Genomic DNA, 18,480 nt, shown 5'->3' on the forward strand with positions numbered 1-18,480 from the left:
CTGGTCAATGTTATACATTCGTTAGGTTCATCTTAATTAAACGAAATGGCGTAGATCTATATGGAGTAAGTATCGAAGTTACAGTATTCTCAAGCGGTGTCAAAACGCACAGGTCTAGCTTTGGTGGTTTGTAACCTGAGAAGTTTGGCGGTCTTATACCTGAAACATCACCCGACATTAAATGTAGGCCATATATGTTAATATCTTCTTGTTTCATTCATGTGAACTTCCCCCTCCTTTTTCGGCAATGACCTTTTTGTTATCCGGATACGGGTAGATTGCGCATATTTGGACCAGGAAGTGATCTTCAGTTTTATACAGTTTTGTGGACAGACGACACTTTGAGTTTGAAGGGGTCGGCTCAAACAGTTTGTGAATAATTTTAGATGACGGTTTCTGTATAAACGTATGATTCTTAGTAAAATAAAACACACAAAAAGCATCATTATAGATATGGTGAGGCATTGACAGTTTCCAAAAGAGACTTGACTGTCGCAATGTTTAATTACGGTTCTTTGGAAAATAATGTTTTGAGACGGTCCGTATTGTCAATCTAAAGACTACCATTTTAAAATCGCTACAAAGGTTAAATAAAGCTATGTTTTATTTTTAAATTTAAATGACACGAATCTTGAATTTATCAAAGCACTAGTATATACGGAGACCGATATAAAACGAAAATAGTGTTTTTCTGTTAATTAGTTAATTAGAGGAGGGCATTAGTAGGCCCTATTTTAGGTAACCGTTCAACAGTTACAAGTGTTTATTATGGAGGCTAGTGTTGATTTTTTAAATGGTGCGTTAACCAGTATGTAAAGCTATAAATAGAAATTAGAACTATGTAGTGAATAAAACTGTTTGATCTTTAATATTATACGATTTTCATTTTTCCCGCTCTCACAGGTTATGCTCCACCATTAGACTTACCATTAGGTACGGGGTGGGAAACAAATATCTTCCATTCGTAGTCATGCACATACATTGTTAATGTACCACATGCGGAAAGGACATATGCTGCGCTCACTATTTAAAGATTTAATGTTTTAGCATTGCGGTCTATGGGGCATGAAATCATTTGGTAATATATGGTCATACATAAATGAATCGCAATTCTGAAGTATGCATTATTTATATTAACACTATTTATTTGCATAATTTCTGTGGAATAATCCAACTAATATGTTGAAAAGGTCTGAAAGTAGTAAAAAAATCGGCTGTTTCCACAGCAGCGGCTACCACGGCTTCACTTGTTTTACCGATGACCTCGATCAAAAACGGCATTTGCCCAATTACAAAGGTCGTTTTTGTATTCCAAAGTTTTTTTTCGAAGATATGTTTGCGTTCAGCGAAATATAATGCAATTGAACAGGAAATGAACAGATATACGTTTATCTAAGGAAGACCAGTAGGAGTGTAAATAACTGAATATAACTGCATGAAGTCAAACATCAGGAATTGTATAACAATTGGTAAACCCAGTTTTACGGTGTAGCAATATTGGGTCCTGATTTTATTCAAACAAATTGTGTAATGAACATGACTGAAAACTCTGTGCCTTTAATAGAATTTAAATTTTGTTTTGATCTGAAGATAAGACACAATTAAAACACGTCAACAACACGTCTGCACTTATAATACCTGAAACTCTTCCTGAAACAAATAGTGCCTGCTATTTATTTATAACATAGACTAACCAAAACTCTTCCTGAAGCATTGTGCCTACTTATAATCATATCATGAAATATATCACCTAATAAAATGATGTCAATGGCTCTTAAGTATTCAAGTCACATCCTTGTATTTGCATCTTTAAAATGATTTGTCATGTGAAAAGGAAGCTCTCACAACCAGGACGTTTACTGAAAACCCCCCACTCCTATCTCAAGTATGCAATAACAATAACATCTTAAATCAGGTATATGACCTGTCAACATTCAAGTAGCACTTTAAATGGGGATGTAAAGATATAAAACCACCTAAATGTTCACTTAAACTCAAATTTTAAATTAGGGGTCAGTTCAAACGTGTTAGTGAAAATAAAAAACAAAATTTTATCAAATTATTCCATAGTTATACGATTTGTTACAAAATCATTTGACATAATAAAAAAGGTTTTCATTTGCGTTTATAATGCACCAAGTCATTTTATTTGGAGTCAATAAACAAGAAAGTTGGTCTCAGCTATTTCGTAATGGTCCCCGGTTACGAATTCTTCTTCCTGATCGATGCTTGATCATGTACACACACCCAGCGTGATCGATGGACGGGAAAGAACTCAAACTACGTGGATCTGAAAATCTGTTTGAATTGATGTCCCCTAGCAAAAGTTGTAATCGTGAACTTGATTGTGCTTCCGAAAAGGTAATCATTATCCCAGATGACCGTCCGTCACATATGATTCCCCCTAGAGTCACTCTTGGGATATTGATTTTTCATGGCAACATATTCACAACTTCGAGGTGGTATTTTGAGTGAAAGTATCGGCTCGCTTAAGGTCAATGCCACACGCCATGGCTTAAAGGGTCAAGGGCCATTTTTGTGTGCGATCCAGAACTCATCATCTGATCAATTGACCCCGAACTTGTTTGTTACAACCACATCGGTAAAACGTGCAGAGCATCGTATTTTTCCACCATATTCGTTCCTTCAAGGCCACGCGTAGTCTTAAAGTGGGCAAATGTGGATAGCCGCTTGTCCGCTCCTGAAAACATAAAATAGATAAAGAATTTTCAGTTGTTCAAAACACAATGACGACGCATGAACCAGCATTGTAGCTGTCCTAGATGACATGTTTCATGTCCGTTCCAGGTTTTGACGTTAGACCGGGTGGGGTGACATTTAGGGGCGTAGGTTTTTGACTTGTGCCTCTCTCTCAGAACCGAAATATATTAGGCTTGGCAAGGGTTTTAGGGCTATTTCCCCCTTCAAGATTTTAACAATTTCTTGTCTGAAATGGTGCATTTTGGGCCTGTTTATTACTTTTGTTCTCCTAATGAAATAAAAAAAGTAAACTTGGACGATTTTAGAGGGTAGGTAGGTCGCGCCGGATGCGACCTTCTCTTGTTTCGCTATATATGGACACATTAAGCACAGTACACTTATACACAACTAACACATGTATATAGTACAACAAGCTCTTGCAAAATACAATAGTTATCTGAATTAATACCTTTAGTGCTAGTGTAATCACAAATAGTTTAGGGTTCGCGCAACACAAAAGTGATGGATAGGTCGACAATCATATAACATTTCAGATTTATTTTTTTATTTGGTATTAAGATGCATTCGTTTACAAGTGTAACAAATACATCCTTTGCAACAAGTTTTTGTGTATTAGTTGAGAAAATTTAACGAAGGAATATTGTAAATATGAATAGTAATTTCCGTCAGTACGAATATGTGCTGTTTCAAAAAATTCCAGGGTATCAATTCAACAAGTCTTGTGTTTTTGCGTCCTTTAAGCCTTCACATGATCAAATTGTATTCCATAAAATGTGCTTACCTCTTAAAACAACTACACATGTATGAAAGGACACATATTTTATGTTTTTAAATACTGAAACTTAAAATGACATAAACTTTGACTTTTTAAAACAAGTCTTTTTTTATAACACACTGGCAGTTCCTGAACATAGACACTAGATGTGAGCAATTGACACTATTACCATAATACATGTGGTAATAACGTTTCTGTAGCACTGAAAGAAAGGCATAACAGGCGTGTTTGGTAAATGGTTAAAAAAATGGTATTATGCAAGCATACATGCATCGTATTACTAAAAGTATTGAAAGGCAAGCTAACACCATTCTCGTTCACCAGAGTTACGTACCTTTCACCTGAGTGATTTTATCACGATCGAACCTCTGGTGCATGAGAATGGCTAACACAAAAAGCAACTAAAGCAATATACACAGGTTTTTATGTAAAATAAATCTTAACAAGGTATTAACATACAAAATACAAAAGGCTTCGGGCCAAACACACTCCACCTGAAAAAGACTTTGAAAAAATACACTCTTAATTGGGATTCTGGTGGAAAAAAAGTATCGATGGATACATTTATTGTATGCTTTCCGGTTTAATGGAGATTAATTAGTGAACTCACAGTAAAAATTCACTGTTTTAACCAGTGAAATAACGTTTAGGTTTTTTTAGCCTTTATTTCAAATCAAACGTCATTGCGCATAGTGCTGGGACACACATTCAACGAGATAATTCTCGAAATGACGTTACATTCGCATAAAATTTGGTGCGCTGGTATGTTTCTATGCAAAAATAAGTTTATTTGGCAAAAACTTGTAAGATGTAAAGAACGATAATTCTGCCTGAGAGTTTTTGAGTACCGCTTATAACCGCATATTAAACTGGATTTTCTTGTCAACGGTGTACGCATTTGAGGTAATTTTTCGTTGGGTCCGTAGATAAAATCGAAGACGTCCGGCGGCAAATTCGGATAACAACAGTACATGACTTTCTCTCATTATTCAGCTGTATCTCGATAGTCCACTCTTATAATTATGTTCTTTGCACATTTTATTTCACTGCTTGGCTACCATTATTTAATACAGATATTTATGAACCTGTGGTACCTGTGAGCGAGTGACATATCGAGGAAACAACGGCGACAACTTCAATTTCAGTTTACATGCAACTTAATCAAGATAAAATAAAAGACGCAACATAATCAAGATCATATATAAAAATAAAACGTTTTTATCTTGTAGTTGTTGCTTTATTACATGCAGGTCATGGAAGTATAGCAATCCTCTGATTAAGGGTGCACTTGGTGTCGATGGGGCTCAAACTCATGATCCGGAACACACTGTGTTCAGATGCTCTAACTGATTGTGATAATCGAGCAGTGGGTTCTTAACACATTCAAAATATACTCAACCCTGTTGTTTTTTACGCCAGACTCGGTGAATTTAATCTGGTAGGAAAAGTGCTTGTACATTAGGACCTATGTGACCGCCTGAACACAAGCATGGTGCTCTTACCGATTAAGCTAACAGAGCAGCTGTTTCTTACTCATACAAGGTGTCAGTTATAATGATTGAATAGCAAACTACTGGTATGGCTCTTTAGGCTTTTGAAAAAAATGCTTAATTATTTTGAATAAAATCATTGTAGATTTCTTTATTGTTTAGCAGTCTTATGAACCAGTCAATTGTAACCTTGGCCACCCATATCCAGGGATAGACTGGGAAATGGCCGTGTTTTTACCTTTCAGGTGGCCCCAAAGTGCGGGGTGAATGCGGTGGTTTTTGTCTTTGGCAAAATATAGCGGGAAAGGGGCCTTTCCTTAGGTCCCTTGGTAGTGAGGGCATTAGTTGGGGAATTTACCATCAGTTCATCACCGCAGGGCGGGATTTTAGCCGGGGTTGGCTGGACCAAAAGTCAAATTCCCCGCACTACTATTTTTTTCAGGAATAAGTTGGGTATTCAAAACATTTTATATGTTATTATTTATTTATATGAAACTTAAATGTTTGTCTGTCTTATATCAGGTTTCATTTAAGCTAACTTTTAGCTGCTTGTTTACTAGATTGGAAATGCCAGAAGTGTATATTTTCCCCAACTTGGAGCTGTAAAATTAGTTCAACTTGGCAAAAACTAGACAGAGAGTTATAAAAAGAAATTGGCACTTTGTTAATAAATTTGAAAAAAAACACCCTACAGCTTTATCAGATATGTTTATTTATTTGTTAAATTTGCTGTGATTTCTTGACTTTTTTCCCAATTTCTAACATCTTCATGTGAAAATTCCCAATAATGGCAATTTGAATGGCATGAGTCATCTTCTTATATAATGAAATGAAGCCCAATATAAATACATGGACATCTGAGATTTGATAACCTTTAGATAATAATTATAATAGTAGTTAAATTACAAGTTATATATAAATCATAAAACAGTTTACATAATTTATAAGTATTCATATTTGCTTTCAGAACCAAGATGAACAGAGAAAGTGAGTTAGCGAGGCAGTTGCAAGAATGGACGACACAATAAATGAACTTCAACTTACAGTCGTCCCACTCAGCAGCATTTATCCAGTGAAGTTGAGAGTATGTTCCATTTGCTGTTATGATGTTTATAATAGTTAATGTAGTGTTATTTTAGGAATCAAAATTAAGATTTCTCCAAACTCATTATATAATCGAGAATATGTTCAAGCACCTGCTTGATTACTGCTTTAATGTTGACATAATCAATGTCATTTATGTTATTCTCCAAAGTTGTGCATTCAAATTTGTTTCCTGGGTATTGTGCATTTTTTATTTTCTGTATCTTCTTACAATGAAGTGCAACCAATTACAAAATAAAAACTGGCCACTACGTAGTACGATTCACTTTAACTGCAGCAAAAGGCGGACGAATATTATGCTATTGTTACTAATGTCAGCGAACAAAGAATAAGGATATTTTCACAAGTTTTTCACAAAGATGTTATGATAGTACTGTACAGATTCTTTCAACATAAAAATGCAAAAATGAGTTAGTGCAGTGTCATATACCCGGTACTTTGTCATTTTGTTGAAAAGAATTTTTGTTCTTTCAATTTCTTTCATTGCCAAATTCAGAAGGGTAAATTTCTCTGCTTTTCAGGCCTTGTAAAGGACCAGGATCCGCAATATGGCAATGTGTGACACAACATGTAACATCCACAGACTGAGAGTACATTATTACAGCCTGCATATGGACGCTGGTACTAAAAAAAGGACGATTTTATGATGGCAACATTTCTTTTTTATCTGTGTTGCTGAAATTTAGTTTTTTTACATTTACAAATCATCAAAACTCACACAGCAACTGACAGATACTAATTTGAACAGCAATTTGTAAATCCATGCCTAAAATAATTCAATTTTTAATAGCGTTTTGGCACAATAGAACATTTTCAGTCGCATTTTAACATACAGTTGAACCTCATTGGCTCAAACTCCCAGGGACCTGTAAAGATACTTCAAGCCTTCAAAATTTTGAGCCAAGTGGGAAGTTTAACGTTCAGTGTAAAGAATTAGGTCCTTTTCATAGAGTTTGAGCCCACAAGGAGTTCGAGCCAAGCGCATTTGAGCCAAGAGGGTTCGACTGTATTCATTTACCTAAGAGTTTGATATGATCTTATGAAGATGTATTATTATTGGAACAGGCATTTTGTTTAAATTTCACTCAACATAAATTCTTCAATGTTAGTGATCATATAGAAGTTAAATGAGTTCACTTTAAGTCAGTGATATTTTAACCTTGAAATTGGAACCAATTTAAGATTTTAGAGTCTATATCAAAAATATGTATGGCTTAGTACCTAAAAACTGTCTCACTTTTGATGATCATTATAGGTGATATTAAGACAGGCAAACATCAATGCAGACATTGAAGATGGAGCTGTTAATCAAATGCATGCAGGATGGATAGACTAGTCGCATGATTACCCTGGACAATTTTTTTGTGTAGGCTTGGATTCAATATACTATTTTATCAAACACAGTAGTAAACTAATTAGGGTGATCGTAATTTGACTTGAGAGTCAAGTCAAATTGAGCTAATATATACATATTTAAATTTGTACACTAGCATCTGACACCATTTACTTGTTGTTGAACTTTCGAAAAACGTTAAGACACAAGAATGAAGATAAAGCTGTTCATGTTTGCAATGAAACACATTTAAAGAGTTATATTTGCACTTTACATGTTTTTATTTCTTTTCATTTTTTCAGAACAGTTGAGACAGTAAATGGCAACCTGGCATTGTGTCCTCATAGAGACTATGCACACTGAAAATAGTTAAAGTTAAGGTAAAATTTCTTTTATGCCACATATTTTTTTATAAGTAAAAAAAGCTGCATATTGATATTTTTAGCATCAAAGATAATAATTGTGAATGTACCAAGCAACATTAGAAAAATAGGTTTTGGTACTTTCTGGCATTCACCCACCCCATACATGCCATATCCCTTCGGTGGGGGAAAAATCCCAGCGATTTTTTTTATCTTTTTGGGGGGGGAATTTTACAACAGACAATGATGACAAATAGTGAAACCACAGTCTGTGAGCGAAACTGAATGTAAACAGACAACTCCATGTGAAAGAAATTGACCATGAATTACAATGAATATTTATGTTTATTTTTGATAAACGCCTTAAGGAAATTTAATTGCAGGCTTTTACAAGAAGTGATTACAGTAATTTTGAAAGGTTATCATGGCAATAAATATATGTGAATTCATTTTTTTTGTCCTTGCGTCTTATTATTTTGATATTTTGCCCACTTAGACCTGCTAAAGGATTTTCCTTGAACTCTATTAAAATCCCCCTGAATTTTCAGCCTTTCTGAACAAACCCCTGGAATGGTCTCCAGAAATATGGCATGTATGTGACCCCATGAATTATTCTACTCAAAATGTGCAAAGGGTCACCAGTGATCGAAATTAGCACAAGCACACAAGCCCTGCACTTGTAAAATGCTTTACTGACTTGCTCAAATGCTTGATTTTATATAGTAGGGTTTGTTAAAAGTTTTTGATGCCAAAATCTAGTGTAAGGATCAGGTTTATTCATTTTAAAGTGTGATTTCAGGACTGCGTCAACTGAGTGTCCATATAGGATCTTACATGAGTTTGTAATGCATAAAAAATAAAACAAGTGTAGTGAAAGTTATTAAGTGAGCGTTGTCTTAATAAATTACCTACCTCCAGCTGAAAGATGCACGCACCAGATGGTAAGAATGTCATATATGTGAACAGAGTCTTGAAGGGTCTTTTGATATATTTTTTTCACTCAAACTGTATAAATTTGCACTATTGCTTTAATATTTAATGGTTACGTAAAAAATATCCAGCATTTTAGGCATGTTTGACAAATATATGTTACTTTTTTGCTTGTTTCTCTCAAGCTATGAAAAATAAATACATTGTACTGGTAGTTTAATTGGCTTTTGTGACACATACCCAACCCGTTTGCAATCATTCAGCACTTTTACTGCATAACACAGTGGATACAAGTCCTGTAGAGTATGAATATAACTTAATGAAAGTACTATGCAAAGAATCATTGCTACACCGTAGTGCAAGAGCTCAAGTACTGTATATTAAGTAAGCAGTTATTGAGTTTTTGCATTAAGTTGACCAAATGTGATTTATAATAACACAAATTATCAGCAATAACAACAAATAATGAAACCTAAACCTAGGCAAAATTTGAACCAGCACAATTGCCTTTTGAACTCTCCATTTTGGCCAGCTGTCAGTTCTTAATGAGAACCCTGTTAAATGTTGCCTGAATGTTTGTTTTTTAACATTAGGGTAGATGGTTAATAAGTTTATCAAGGAAAATGTATGCAGTCTGTGAACTTACAAGCCCTATAATGGTAAATTGTTTTCTGGGCTTGCTCATAATCTGGATTTTTAATATGTTGAGCTGTTTTTTTTTTACTTTTTTATCTTTAGCACTTCTGTAAAATTTGATGAGGAATCAGGGATGTTGCATTTAAGTCTACATTTGCTGACTGTTTGTTGATACACTTGTAGTTCCTCGGGCATTTAATCGTTTTGACTGCATCTGTATGCAGTGATCAAAATTGTCAAACATCTTTGTCGTATGCACATTGCTTGCTTCATGTGGAAGACAACCATTACATATTTTCATATATACTGATAAGCACTAGTGTAATATAATTAAGTTGAATTTGTTTTTGCCTGTATATTAAGCACTAAACTTTATACCAAAAAATAACAAAAAAGTTTCATTTCTACCATCGAATGTGGCGTATGATAAATTAATCTTACATTCATCGCCATTTAATACAAAATTTTATGAAACTTGTTATCGAAAAGCTCAACAAAGGATCACATTATAACTTTCCTAAACTGGTTTCATATTTGTTTGTATTAAATGGTAAATCATGTGTAAGATATGCCCTTTTATATGTTATGTATTGCAGAAATGATATCAGTCTCAAGTTGTTGAATTCTCTACTCTATACTTTATTTATTCTTGTTTGACTTTACAGAGTGAAGGTACCATCAGGTTTTCAACAGCAAGCGCCATAAGGTCACCCTCCCTGACTGCGTTACGGTTTGTGTGAAATCTACTGATGCCCTGGCACAGTATCTGAAATATGTGCGGTGTCTCCACAACAGATCTGATGGTGTGGTGCATTGAAAATATCATAGCAGTGTAACTGGTAAACAGAGGTGATATCATATTGTGCTTGCTATTCTGCATGTTATATAATAGAGGGTATCTGTTTGTTCCAGTGTAAGAATGGCATATATATCACTGAGTGAGCACCTAAAGCTACCGGCTTATTTCCCAAGTGGCTACAAAAATAGCAGAATCATAACAATAAATCTAACAGGCAAAATAGTGTCAAAATTGCCACTTATGTTGGTAACTGTAATATTGTGTTTACGGGTTTAAGTATGATGGTGGTGAAGTCAGGGATCTGGCCAGACAGCCATCCTTGTACAAGAGTGTACATCAGTTGTCATCTAACATTGGTAACTGTAATATTGTGTTTACAGGTTCAAGTATGATGGTGGAGAAGTGAGGGATCTGGCCAAAAAGCCGTCCGTTTACAAGAATGTACATCTGGTATTGCAGGTATCTGTCAAAAAAGTATTTAAGTTATAGATACTTAATAGAATTTTGACATTCCTACATGAATGTACAAGAAATTTTACAATGTACAAACAAGATTTGTCTCTAAATACTGGTAAAGTTTTGTAAGTTCAGACAAAGCATAGGCATCAGACAAAATAAAAGCATTTGCACAATACTGATTTTTTATTGTCACTAGTCAATTAACAATTGTAGACACATTTTCACCAAGATCTGGTGTGTAGTTTTAAAACAAAGCAAAGATATAAACATGCAGAGCCACCATTAAAAATTTGAAACTGGATGTAAGAAATCCTTACCGTCAAATTTTGGAAGTTCTTCTCTGAAAGCAAAGGTTCAGTTTCATTGACGCTGAGAGTTTTTTACTCTATTTCCAAACTACTGTTTTAGGTTTAAATGATTTGCAAAAACAATATGCCAACTTCAAAGTTTTGTAATCAAATATGTCATTTTACTTCCATGGTTATCAAAACTGTGGCCTCGAAAGTAAGATCTTGATCCCTTGTCTTCACTCTTGGAATGGAATATCTTTATAGGGAAGATTTTTTTTACTTTCAAGCCTTCGACCTTGGAAATTTGAGGTCATTTTGAGGGGGAAAATATAAGCTATAATTCTGAACTACCCTTATAATGGAAGCCCTCAACATGTCACCTTGAACTTGAGAACAAACGTCATAAAACGGGAGATTTATGTCCCAACATGCATGCTGTCGAGGAAATGAAGTAAACATGAGTACACTTATTAATATGAAGACAATATTAGTTGGGAATCAAGGTTTTGAATTTACACAACTCTTTTTTTTTTAAATATTTCTTTCTATAGTCATTACCAAATTAACAATGTATGGAGATATTACAGTGGTAACATAAAAGATATTTTAAAAGAATTTACATTTTAGGCAAGGGAGACAAATCTATCATGAAAGAAGATAAACTGCGTGTCTCAGTGACTCTCCTTTAATGATAGTATTTTTAGTGTTATAATATTATCATTATTATAAACATGGTTTTCCAAGTTATTCACCCCCCACATTGGCAAAGGGAGGCCAGTCATGTTAGTGATTGACATTATGTGTTGATTTCAATTCAGACTGTCATTAAGAATGGCACTGTACTGCTTGGACTGCCAGGGGAAAAAGACTCTCCTTCTCCAACTGCTTGATGTGAAGTTAAAATTGTGTCGAACACTTAACAAAAATAGAAAATTGTACTTTATTTATATTCACTTCAGATATTTGGACAACTGAAGGCCAGATTGGATGGCATATGTTAAAGCCAGCTGTATGCCCGCAAGGAACAGTAAAACGTACACTTTCCAGCCATCCTGTGACACTTGATCAACCAGACGGCTTCCACATCTATCCAGTGGGCATGTGAGTTGACACTACGGTGGCCGCTCAACCATGACACAATTGATCAATCACAGCTAGAGTTCAGCCGATGTTCACGAAACAGAGAAAGGGTAAAACCTTTGCAAATCTTGGAATTGTTTGAAGATTTTTATGGCGGAGAGTAAATATTACAGCTGCACTCTCACAGATTGAACGTTTTGACAACTTTTTTTATTTTTTGTCATTGAACAAGCCATTTTTTGCGAAAATCCATGGGAACCAGTTAAATAAGACTGTTGACAAAAAGTCAGATTGCAGATTTTTATATTTCAGTTCAAAAATTGATCTTTTATGCATTTTTCTTAAACCGTTAGTAACGGTTTAGGCCATAAAACCTTAATTTTCGAAAGGAAATATGAAAATCTACGATCTGCTTTTTTGCCACCAATCTTATATTATTGGTTTGCAGATATTTACGCAAAAATATGCTCTTTCCAAGACAAAAAGTAAAATTGTTGTAAAAATGGTAAATCTGTGAGATTGCAGCTTTAATATACAATAATTTAATAGAATAAAACTTGTCCTGCCTGTCACTAACACTATAGCAAAACACATGGGCCATTCTTTGTGAAAACCTGTTGACACTAATATAACTGAGCATCTAGAATTTGATAGAGAACTATTGTGTGTTTCACATGTAATACAGATTGACATTGGAGAAAATGACTTCAGTTAAATGGCTTTGTTCTTTTCCGAACCAAATCACAAATGACTAACATAATTGCTATGTAGCATTACTAATACTTTTTTTTACATTGATGTTTTTAGCCGGATTTTTCATTGAAAAATTACGGATAATAGAATGGCGAAAACAGGGCGGGCGGGCGAAAACAGGGCGGGCGGGCGGGCTAAAACAATTCTGCGTTAAACTTTTCATTTTATGAGATAAAATCAAGAGTTTTTATCCCATGGTTATCAAACTTGGTCAGACTATCAGCATGGTTTCTTGAATATATATGAATATGGGTCATCTCGGGTCAAAAACTATGTCACTAGTTCAAATCTTTAGAATAAATATTTCACAGTAATAAATTCAACAATTTCTATCAAATCTTGATGAAACATGGTAAGAATGCTTTTCTGCATTATATCTCGCATATTTTTTAATATGGGTCAACTTGGGACAAAATCTAGGTCACTAGGTCAAATCCTAGGAAAAATATTTCCACGTCACAAATTCAACATTTTTTTCATATCTTGATGAAACTTGGTCAGAATATTTGTCTGCATAATATCTTGAAAGTTCTTTAATATGGGTCATCCCCAGTCAAAATCTAGGTCACAAGGTCAAATCTTAGAAGAAAGAATTCCACAGTCATAAAAATTCATTACCAGGTAATTCTTGTCAAATCTTTATGAAACTTGGTCAGAATATTTGTCTACATGTTGTCTTAAACATTTGTGAATATGGGTCACCTTAGATCATAAACTAGGTCACTAGGTCAAATATTTTCCCAATGCCATAAAAAATGAAATCTTAGATGATAAAGTAGGTCATCTAGGGTCAAAAACTAGGTCTCTGGGACAGATCTTGTTAGAAAAGCTGATGTATTTACAAAATGTTCATTTTTCCTCATACAAATGGAGTAGTTTCTGTTGATGATTGATCAGGTTATTTGTATGAACGATATCTCCGATAAGTATAAATATGGGTCTTTTTGGTTAGAATTACTATTTCACTAGCTCAAATCGTAGGTTTGCAAAATTGCATCGTCAAATAAGAAATCCGGTGTTGCCGCATTGGCTTCTTGTTTGTTATGTAATTCATGCAATGTCATTAACATGGTACAATTCTTGGTTTTGTCCATAACAGTTAAACTGTAAGTCCTAGAGATTAAAATCAAATGTCAGTTATGTTTTCAGTTGGCACAATTTATGAATGTGTACCATTAAGCCCTTTAAAGCGTCAGTTTTTGGCTTGGACATTTGAAAATCACAAAGCACAATCTATAGTAATATTATGAACACTCCCTTTAATATAATGGAAACAGTTTTATATTCATAATATTTAGGTCTGTTAAATAGTAAATGAATACTTTACAGGAATGGTCTACTTTAGAGGTCACGTTGCTTACCATTTTAAGCAAACACCACAGAAAGGTACTGACACGGAGACAATTGCTGATGTAATAAGCTACACGAGCAGTGCCTACAGTACAGGTATATATATATATAACTTTCTGCTGAAGAATTCTAATATCTTAGAATAGCTGAGATAGGACAAAAGATCATTCAACTAAGAACTTATCACACTGTTCCACTCTTTACTGAATATCAAGTCTTACGTACAAGACATAATAATGGAACTGTGAACGTGATGAGACTTTGGTCATATAAATTGGCTCTGTGACTTTTTGACATTATCTGTCATTACACGTGACTTAACATGTGACTTTACACGTGACTTAACATATGATTTTAAGTGTAACTTTACATATGACTTTACATATGATTTTACATGTTACTTTACAGATGACTTTACATTTGACTTTACATGTGACTACATATGACACTACATGTGACACTACATATGACTTTACATGTGATTTAAAGTGACTAGACACCAGATGGTCCCAAAATCGACAAATACAGTATTTCCTCAAAACAAGCCTAGAATTGTTAATGTGAGCTAGAATGAGGCTGTTTATAGATCATTTTACATGATTAAAAGATAAATGCAACAATCATGTCATAGTCTCAGCTGAATTTACCTGTTTAAATATATGGTTTCCCAGATTAAAAAAGATGGATGAACCTTGTTTAAGATTGGATGAATTTTGTTTTATCATAAAGTGCCTTAGTTTGTAAAATAGTTAATGTGTATTTCCTTCATGAATTTCATTGATAAAAAAGAAAACCAGACCAATGTGAATGATATATATGATAAAAATTAAGGATGCAAACAAATATTCGATCAAACTTTTGGTATTCGAATGTCAAATTTGGTGTAATAGTATACTACAACTTGTAGATATATTTTGGTATTCGAATATTCGTTTGTAAGAATTACTGAATATTCGAATATCAATTTTACCATTCGTTTGCATCCCTAATAAAAATGCTACAACATATCCATGACTTCATTCCATATGACAGAACGGAAGAGTATCTAGAAACTGTTGTGATACGGTAACAGAATAAAAGCTATTATCAGCAATTGAATCAATGTGTAACAAAGTTACCTTTACTAACCTTGTCATAAATAATGTTTAGGAAGATTGGTTTATATATGAAGTAATATGCTCATGTATGGTCAAGGAATATGTTATCTTTTTGGAAATTGTCATCCCATTGTTATATCTATTTTTTAGTGTGCAGGATAGTCCTTGAATATTGATGAGTTTTGCAAAAAATAAGTGAACCACACTTTTGATTTTCAAGGAAGAAGACTATGATGAAAAGCATTCTCTTTGGTGGCGCTGAACTGACATGTGGAAAAATATGAGAGCACAGATGGCCAGACAGGATGGGGACATACCAGAAGAGAGGTTAGAGAGCGTTCAGTGCTGTATTGAGGACTTCCAGGAGAAAATGTATTTCCTTCAGGAACTATTTGTTTATTAAAAAAATCCTTTAAAATGGTCAATCCTATTGTAAAATATTATATATGATGCTGTCGGACTATATTACATTTCAAGGACATTTGTGAAATAGCATAGCAAGAATGAACACCTTGTTCTTTCCCTCAACTAAGACGATTTAAACATTGAATATCTTATCTGCTCACATTGACAAAATGATTCAAAAAAATGTTAAACTATTGCTGAATATTAGTTTTAATAATGTGCATTTGCAATCACCATGTACAGACAAACAACACTACTGAATAACTTTGCTTTTATACAGGTCATCATGGAAGCATAGTGTCAATCAACACTGTGTATGTATACACAACAGAAATCGCATTCATTAATACATTACAGATTAGTAAATCTCACTGGAGGCTGTTGGAAGAACCCAGAATGTGACTAATGGAATGATTCAACACACATGTAAAAGTGATGATGAAGAAAGTGTGGTCAAGTCATTCTGTGAGCATGGTTGATAAAACAGGGAATACTATCACATTGACCAAGTTCACTCAAAACCAAGGAAAAGAACTCCAAGTTACACTTCAACTATTTTAGGCTTAAACTAATTTAGACCTTTGGATGCACAAAAGCTGCATATAAAGCTGCATATATGTTACAGAACCCCTTAAGAAAATTTAATTGAATAAGATACCTATTGAAACAAGTTATTATATTGACAAAAAAGAAAGAAACTAAAGAAAATGCCATCTTTTTTATATCTTAGAAGTAAAAAACAAGTGTTGCTGGGTTTCATTCAAGATGCACTCTTGCTCCCAAATAAGATTTACCATAATTAATAGTATTGTTTTAATGTTCCAAAAAGGAGAAATTAATGTGAACAACAATGGTTCTTATGAAGGAAACTGAGTTTAATTTGAAAGAAATAAGCATAAAACACAGTATATCTACCTTATGAGACTATAGTAGACCACAGTAAATCTTTTATCATTCACCAATCATTTAATATTTTTTGTGCTTCCTGCTATTAAATAGACGGTTACAATCTTGCTATCAGTAATTAATATTTTCAATAAATGCATTATTGAGTGAAGTAGTTAAAGGTTTATCAGTCAAAATTGATGTTTGTTATATATGTGTATGTATTGATTTTGAATAAGAGTGTCATTTTAATTGTTTGAATTGTCACTTTTTTCAAGATATTAGAAGTAACCATTCATCACATTATTTTGTAATTTACCAAGGCTCTTACACCTTAAACAACTCATGAATGGTAATGATCAATTAAAATCCATTGGAACTCTGCCTCTTTTGTACAACAAAATTTATTCATTCATTCTCATTCATGTACAATCAACAAATATTCTATGTAATAATGTTTTACTGGTTTTATACACACTATTTGGTGACGTTCATACCATTATTGCTAATGAGAACCTTAAAATTATACCATACTTTTGCATAAAGTCTAACTAAAACATTTAAATGACATAGGCAGTAGTTTACAGGGCTTCCATTAAGAATTTGAAACTGAAAGTATGAACTTCCTGACCATCAATATTGGAAGTTTTACATTGAAATTTGGAAGTTACAGTTTCCCTTAATACAATTTTTTCCAGTATTTTTAAATAGTATGTTAAAAATCAAATAATTTGAAATTATATCTTCCAGATTCACAGATTAATGTTATAATAATTCATTTTACTTCAAGACTGATTGAATGTGTGACCATATAAGTAATATTGACACAAGGTTTTGATATTTTGAACTTCCAATCGTTTGGCTTTGGAAGTTTTCTTCAAAATTATGGAAGTTTTTGTACTTCCAAGAAATTAGGTTTGGAAGTTTTAACCCATTTTTAGGGAGTAGTATACTTCCAAACTTCCTTTAAAGGAAGCCCTGAGTTTATATATTTATTGATAAGATGGTTACAAAAACATGTTGTTAATGATGTATTTGGGATATTGTTTACTTAATACACCTGTAAGTCAAAGTCACACTATGTCACACTAGTTTTTCCTTAGACGTCATACTGTGTTTTAAACTTTGCATATGTTAGACTGTAATTAAAACATTTATAAATAGTCTTTCAATAATAACTGTGTCTACAACTGCATAACAAAGTATATTTGTATTTTAATTCCAAAATTGTAATTTTCATGTCATTATTACATGTTCTCACTACATTAGCTCATACATGTTTTATATATTGAATTGTGGCCGATTATGTAGCCGGTTTGTTTATCTTTCTTTTATTACAAGGGCATAACATCATTTTTATAACTTGCGCTCTTATATTGAAACAAAGGCACACATGCAGTTAACATGCAGTAGAGAGTAAATTATTCTTGTTTTTCACATCCTTGAGAGTAATATATATATGCATTTTGAATTATTAAATTACTCTTTTTGTCAGAAAATATGACAATATGATGGTGTTCAAAAGGCTGTATTGTATGGTCAATACAAGTTACTACCAGTATACTGTTAAACCTGTTAAGTGTACATAAATTATATATGATAGATGTTGATTAATTGCATTTGTATTTAGTCAGAATAAACCAAACCTTTATATATAAAATGGATTTTTTGTACAATTTTCTGAATAATACCAGTACAGAGAATAGTGTTAAGCAGTCTCACTCCTACATTAGCTCTTAGTCTTAGAAGTTTTGGCTAATTTTCAATTTGAGACTTTGAACGAATGCATTTTGCAAGCCATGTAATATAAAACAACAGATCAGACCAATTGATTTCAACACTTTTATTAATTACTTTTATTACACTCGTATACATTAGTAGCAACAAGAATTCTGGTTTCCATTCATAACAGTGTCTTGGTCCAAGGTCTCCATGCAGATATTTTATGTACCCAAATCTGTAAGAGGCTTGTACTGTTAGGGGTAAACTACTTTTGTGGTAAAAACGTACT

General features: G+C 33.5%; 2 long non-coding RNA genes across 4 annotated transcripts; one reads left to right on the plus strand and one right to left on the minus strand.

The window, feature by feature from the left end:
• Positions 1-2,045: 2,045 nt before the first annotated feature.
• Positions 2,046-6,297, minus strand: LOC128236133 (uncharacterized). Its single transcript, XR_008261263.1, has 2 exons — positions 6,031-6,297; positions 2,046-2,701 (listed from the first exon to the last, which is right to left on the minus strand). It is a non-coding gene; the product is annotated as an uncharacterized LOC128236133 (long non-coding RNA).
• Positions 4,423-18,104, plus strand: LOC128236131 (uncharacterized). 3 transcript variants are annotated; one of them, XR_008261262.1, is made up of 11 exons: positions 5,233-5,439; positions 5,954-6,070; positions 6,612-6,711; positions 7,346-7,456; positions 7,731-7,803; positions 10,017-10,200; positions 10,531-10,609; positions 11,859-12,089; positions 14,062-14,178; positions 15,400-15,506; positions 15,942-18,104. It is a non-coding gene; the product is annotated as an uncharacterized LOC128236131 (long non-coding RNA). The 3 variants fall into 3 exon arrangements; XR_008261261.1 differs by lacking the exons at positions 5,233-5,439; positions 7,346-7,456 and adding an exon at positions 4,423-4,463 and having other exon boundaries at positions 7,726-7,803; XR_008261260.1 differs by lacking the exon at positions 7,346-7,456 and having other exon boundaries at positions 7,726-7,803.
• The last annotated feature ends 376 nt before the right edge of the window (positions 18,105-18,480 follow it).

Source organism: Mya arenaria, chromosome 5 (genome assembly GCF_026914265.1).
Source record: "Mya arenaria isolate MELC-2E11 chromosome 5, ASM2691426v1".
Classification (NCBI taxonomy): Eukaryota; Metazoa; Mollusca; class Bivalvia; order Myida; family Myidae; genus Mya; species Mya arenaria.